Source organism: Aegilops tauschii, chromosome 4, assembly GCF_002575655.3.
Source record: "Aegilops tauschii subsp. strangulata cultivar AL8/78 chromosome 4, Aet v6.0, whole genome shotgun sequence".
NCBI lineage: Eukaryota > Viridiplantae > Streptophyta > Magnoliopsida > Poales > Poaceae > Aegilops > Aegilops tauschii.
Window position 1 is genome coordinate 77,650,607 of NC_053038.3, and position 7,074 is coordinate 77,657,680.

Below are 7,074 nucleotides of genomic sequence, written 5' to 3' on the forward strand. Positions count from 1 at the left end.
GAGTGGGCGGCGGCCAGCGAGGGGGCCACGGCGGCGGCGAGGCCGGCCGCCAGTGGCCGGAGCGAAAGGGAGCTCCGAGCGGCGCCGGAGCGGGATAGGGCGAGGCCAGGGCGTCAGGCGCAGGCTAGACAGAAGCGAGCGGAGGCGCGGCCGTGGGCGCGAACGGGCGAGGCCGGGAGGGCGCAGGCCGGCGCGAGGGCGCGCACGAGCGCGGCCAAGGCGCGGCCGGGACGCGGTGTCCGAATGGGCAGGGGGCGTGTGAGGAGAGGGGACGACCAGGGTCAGGCGCGGGGTGCGCGCGGCCATCGGCTCGCCTGCGCACGGAGGGCGCGGGGCAACGTTGCCGGTGCGGGGCGAGCAGGGAGGCAAAGGGGAGAGGGGCGAGGCTCACTGGGGCCGTAGGGATCACGGCCGCGGTGCTCGTGGTGGGGGATGGGGACGACGGCGTCGAGGGGAAGCGGGCGACGAGGTCGGGGACGCGAGGCGGAGGGCGATCCGAGCGGCGATGGTGGTCGGCGACGGCGGGGCCTTCGGGCGGCGGTGATAGCACACGACGACGACGAGCGGGTGCGGCTCGGTGAAGAGGGGATGACGGAGAGGAGATGAGGACGGGGCGGTCCGGTGGGCGGCGCCGGCGAACGGCGAGACGGCGGGGACGAGCCGGGTCGTCGGGCGTCGGGTGTCCCGATCCCGATCCAGGACGGGGGAGGGAGAGGGGGATCGAGGGGGAGTGGGGTGCGGTAGGTGGCTAGGGTTTCCCCCTCCCGTGGGGATAAGGCAGTGGCGGTTCGGTGGGCTGGGCCAGGCGGGCCGGCCTGGCCTGTGAGCTGGGCCGTCTGGCCCAGTTGGCCGGGGGGGGGGGCTTTTACCCCCTTTTTTTTCTTTTTTTGTCTTTGTTTGTTTTCTGTTTTTATTTCTTTTGTTTATTTTCCTTTTCTGTTTTATTAATTTAGGGCAATTAAGTATTTTATAAAATTGTGTCTACTTCACAATAATTACCTATGTAATATTGGGCACCCACCGAACATTTTTTTGTTTCAACTTTTGAAAACTTTGGTTGTTTTACATATTTTAATTTTCAATTTGAATCGGTTTCGAATCATTGCGAGGTTAGCAACAGTAACCAAAGTGACGTGGCATGATTAGCGTGGGATTACTGTAGCATGATTATCCGGGCGTTACAAATCTCCTCCACTACAAGAAATCTCGTCCTGAGATTTATGAGGTAGAAGGAAACAACGCGGGGTATTCATCATGCAGGCGATCCTCGCGTTCCCAAGTGGCTTCATCTTCAGAATGGTGCGACCACTGGACTTTGAGGAACTTGATAGCCTTCTGACGGGTGCGGCGCTCAGCTTGGTCGAGAATGCGGACCGGATGCTCTTTATAGGAGAGGTCCTGCTGCAATTCGAGCACTTCATGATCCACTGCTCGGATTGGGTCCTTGAAGCAACGGCGAAGCTGTGAGACGTGGAACACATCGTGAACCTGAGAAAGGTACGGCGGAAGCTCCAGTCGATATGCCACTTTTCCACGCCTTTCGAGAATAGTGAATGGGCCAATATAGCGAGGAGCTAGCTTGCCCTTGATCCCGAAGCGGTGAGCACCCTTCATTGGTGTAACTCGAAGATAGGCCTTTTCGCCAGGTTGATAGACCATCTCTTTATGATGACGGTCATACTGACTCTTCTGACGTGACTGAGCAGTCTTGAGATTCTCACGAATAATGCGGACTTGTTCTTCGGCATGTTGGATAATATCCGGACCGAAGAGTGGATGCTCCCCAGTTTCTGACCAGTTCAGAGGGGTTCAGCACTTTCGTCCATATAACACTTCGAAGGGGGCCATCTTCAGACTAGCTTGATAGCTATTATTATAGGAGAACTCGGCATACGGGAGAGATTCCTCCCATTTCTTGCCAAAATAAATAACACAAGCTCGAAGCATGTCTTCGAGAACTTGGTTGACGCGTTCAACTTGCCCTTGCGACTGAGGATGAAACGTAGTACTGAATGTCAGATGAGTTCCCATAGCTTCTTGGAAACTTGCCCAGAATCTTGAAGTGAATAAGCTGCCACGGTCTGAACTGATAACCAATGGAATACCGTGGAGTGAAACAATCCTGGACATATAGAGCGTTGCCAACTGACTAGCAGTGATCGTTTCTTTGACCGCCAGGAAATGTGCAACTTTGGAAAGCCGGTCAATGACGACAAGAATAGCATCATTACCTTTCTGTGATTTGGGAAATCCAGTGACGAAGTCCATCTCAACATGGTCCCATTTCCATTCAGGAATAGAGATAGGTTGCAGAGTTCCAGCAGGCCTTTGATGTTCTGCTTTGATACGACGACAAACGTCACACTCAGCAACATAACGAGCAATGTCTTGCTTCATATTAGACCACCAGAATCTCTGACGGATGTCTTGGTACATCTTTGTACTACCAGGATGGATACATAGAGGCGTATCATGAGCTTCTTTCATAACTTCCTGTGTCATATCCAGGTTTTTCTCTGCACATGGCACCACTAGGCGGCCCTTGAAGTATAAAGTGCCATCTTCAGCAATAGTGAAGAATGAGGGCTTTCCTTCTGCGAGGTAGCGCTTAATCTTGTGGGCTTCAGATTCATATCCCTGTATTCTCTTGATGGAGTCCAAGAGATTTGGTTCGACGGCCAGGGTATTGAGGGAAGCCTGGGAAACAACACGGAGGTTCATCTTGCGAAACTCCTTAGGAGGGGGAGCGAGTGCACCCGGAGGAACAATATGGAGGTTCAGCTTCCTGAATTCTTCAACAAGCAAGGGCTGAACTTTATGAACCTGGAGGTGGTTGCAGTAAGACTTGCGGCTCAAGGCATCAGCCATTACATTAGCCTTGCCTGGCGTATAGGAAATACCCCAGTCAAAGGCTGCAACAAGCTCCATCCATCTCTGCTGACGGAGGTTCAGGTCTGGCTGAGTAAACAGATACTTCAGACTTTGGTGGTCAGTGAAGATCTCGCAACGATTACCGAGAAGGTAATGTCGCCACTGCTTCAGCGCATGAATGACAACAGCAAGTTCGAGGTCGTGAACTGGGTAGTTCTCTTCGTGAGGGCGCAATTGCCGAGAGGCATAAGCAATCACTTTGCGGTCTTGCATTAGGACACCGCCTAATCCTTGACGGGAAGCGTCACAGTAAATGACGAAGTCCTTCTTAGTATCAGGTGGAGCTAGAACTGGGGCAGAAGTCAACTTGTCTTTGAGTGCCTGGAAACTTTCCTGACATTTGTCTGTCCATTGGAACTTGACGCCCTTATGCAACAGGTTAGTCAGAGGCCTGGCGATCTTGGAGAAGTTCTCGACGAATCGACGGCAATAGCTGGCGAGACCGAGAAAACTTCTGACTTGCTTAACGTTCTTGGGAGGAGTCCAATCAAGGATAGCCTGGACTCGTTCAGGGTTGACGGCAATACCATCCTTAGAGATGACATGCCCAAGATAGGTTACTTCGGGTAGCCAGAATTCACATTTGGAGAACTTGGCATATAGTTGATGCTCTCGTAGCTTTTCCAGCACAAGCTGAAGATGTTCAGCATGTTCCTCTTCATTCTTGGAAAATACCAGGATATCATCCAGATAAACCACGAGGAACTTGCCGAGGTAATCCATGAATATATAGTTCATCAGACGAGAGAAGGTGGCTGGAGCATTGGTTAAACCGAAAGACATGACAGTGTACTCGTATGAACCATATCGAGTCATGAAGGCGGTCTTTGGGATATCCTCTTCGCGAACACGGATCTGGTGGTAACCCAACCTCAAGTCGAGCTTAGAGAACACTGATGAACCCGCCAGTTGATCATACAGATCATTGATCCGAGGAAGAGGGTATTATTCTGAATGGTAGCTTGGTTTATAGGACGGTAGTCTTGAACTAATCGGTTTGTCCCATCCTTCTTCTTGACAAAGAGAGAAGGTGCTCCCCAAGGAGAGCAACTTGGGCGAATGAATCCTTTGCGAAGAGAATTGTCGATTTCCTCCTTAAGCTCAAGGAGTTCATGCGGCGGCATTTTGTAGGGTCGCTTGGCTATAGGAGTGGTGCCTGGTTTCAAGTCGATGATGAATTCGACAACTCTAGAAGGGGGAATCCCTCGAAGTTCTTCAGGGAAGACGTCGAGGAATTCACGCACGACGGGAATGTTTTCAATGCCCTCGAGTGGTGCGGCGTTCAAGGCATTCAATGCATAGAGCCTGGCCTCGGCATTTTGCACTAGATGAGCTTGGTAAGCAACTATTTCATCTGAAGGGTGAAGTAGATGGACGGTCTTAGTGGCGCAAACTATAGAAGCAGCATGCGCTTTCAACCAATCCATCCCCAAAATGAGGTCGATGTTAGACGACTTCAGGATAATGGGAGAGGCATAGAATTCCAGCCCTTCGATTTCCACGGGGACATCGATGCCAACCAGGGAGGTTTGACACTGTCCCACGGGGGTTTTGACCAATACCGAGGTGTTCATCTCCTCACATTTAACGTCGTGCTTGTATGCAAAATCTTCTGACATGAATGAATGCAATGCACCTGTATCAAATAAAACAGATGTTGGTACTGAATTTACGAGGAGTGTACCCATCACAGTAGCAGGCTGGTCTTGAGCTTCATTGAGATCAACGTGGTTGGCATGAACACGGCCATAAGACTTGGCCTTGTTGCTGCGGGGCTGGTTGCTTCCATGGCCAGTTGCTGGAAGGGCCAGTTGATTCTGGTTCTGGTTGCATTCTCTAGCACGGTGTCCTGGTTGACCACACCTGAAGCACAAGCCATTATTGGGAGTGGGAACATGAGCTTGGGATGGTGGAGCTGGAAGTCTTGACTGCCTAGATGGTGGTGGAGGCAGACGAGGTGCAGCATAGGTCTGCCTTGGGGCAGATGCATTTGGACGGTACATGCTATTCGGGATCCATATCTTACGCTTCTGTGAGGGCGGGCCCGAAGATGAGCCCGTGTCACGGTTGCGCCTGTGAGAGCTCTGGTATTCCTGCAGACCAGTTTCGACATTGATGGCCTTGTTCACCAAGGTGGCGAAATCAGCAAAGTCATGCACTAGAAGTGCGAGCTTGATGTCAGCTTGAAGGCCATCACGGAACTTCTCCTGTCTGCGTGCATCAGTTGCAATGTCCTCTTCAGCATAGCGAGACAAGTCCAAAAACTCCCGCTGATAAGCTTCAACAGTTTTGTTGCCTTGGGTGAGGTTGCGGAACTCACGCTTCTTCCGGTCCATGACTCCCTGAGGAATGAAGCGGGCACGGAAAGCAGCTTGGAAGTCTGGCCAGGTGATGATTGTTCCAGCTGGCAGAGTACGCCTGTGGCTGTCCCACCATTGAGCTGCGGGTCCCTTCAGGAAGAAGGAAGCAAAGGTGACATAGCTGGCAGGGGCTACATCGGCAGACTCCATCTCATAGGTGATGTCACGGAGCCAGTCATCAGCATCCAGAGGCTGAGTTGAGCTGCGGTACACAGTTGGATTGAGGCGCATGAAATCTTGCAGAGTTACTGGGGTTGGTTGCTGGTCCATATTGGGGCGAGGCAACTGAGCCATCATATTTTCCATGAATTGGCGGTTCAGTTTGAACTGTTGGATCATACCAGCCATGTACTCAGGTGGTGGTGGGGCATTGCCACCACTACCACGACCACCTGGTCTAACCATCCTGCTAATATATAACAGGGGTAGTTCAGCATTGAGAAATTTGCAAAGACAAGAATCATTCATGATGAAACATGCATAATGAAAGGAGCACGATAGCTACTACATAGCAGTCGGCATAACTTACAAAAGGGGTCATGCATAGAGTTCAGTACACAGAGTTCAGTACATAGACTAAAACAACATAGGCGGCACACAGGCTCGCGGCGAATGCATCTAACACTAACAAGCAAGCCTACATCAGTCCCAAGAGGTACTGTGGAGGTAGGTGTAGCCTGAAAGCTGGTAGTGTCGCATCGGGAACTCCACATCAGCAACCTGGGGTCCGCGAATACTCTGGTGCAGAACCTGACGCTCAGGTGGCAGAAGAGGTCCAAGTGCGGGAGAGTGGCCTCCCACATCTGGCCAGCCGACACCCTGGGGCATCACAGTCCTGGCTGGGTAGATCGCAGAACGAGGCAGCTCCCTAGATCGGACAAAGGGGTGCAACATCGTCAAAGCACGGTAAAGGTGCTGACGGGTGGTGTACAACTCGTGGCGAAGAGCTCGGTTAGCTCGATCCAGCCCATCAGCATGCAGAACCAGGTTCTGATGGTAGAAGGGCTCTCGGGTGACAGTGGAGTAGGCAGCAGTATAGTATCCCTCCGCACCAACATCAGATGCGATAGCAATGTGCCTGAAAGGGGAGGTGTCCAACTCCCGATACTCTCCACGAAGACATGTCAGAGCAGCATAGGCAGCATCGTGGACAGCCATATCGATGGTCACTCCAACACCATGAGCGGTGTGCAGCACAATAGTGGAGTCATACTCCCGCGAGTAGAGGTGGACGATGGCACGGTACTGCTCCTGGTTAAAGTCCTGGTACTCCTCGTAGACGGTGTACTCAGGGTGCCAGCGATAACCCAGATAGGTCATCATCTCAGCTAGCACAACAGGTGATCCCGAGGCACCAATGGCCGTCGTGTGGCGCACGACCTGCCTCGTGGGTTCCATCTGAAAGCAAAGATGTTTCCAAGGAGTCAAATGACAGTGTGTGAATTGTTCAAAATACTATTCTAAGAAATAACTATGGCTTATCAAACTTTGGGGTGAATGCGGTCACGGGATCCTAGTGTTAGAGTTAGTAAATTCGTTTAACCCGAGTAGAAGAGAGTTCAGAGTCCCAGAGTAAAGGTCAAGGAGTAAAAGATCCTAGTACCACCCAATGGCGACGTGGGCCCATAAGACACACAGCCATGTTAGTAAAAGTTTTGTAATGTCTAGACTCAACTTCGGCCAAGGAGTGTGGGAAGGGGGATTCCTACAGGCAGTCGGCTCTGATACCAACTTGTGACGCCCCCGATTTGACCGTACACTAATCATACACGCAAACGTGTAC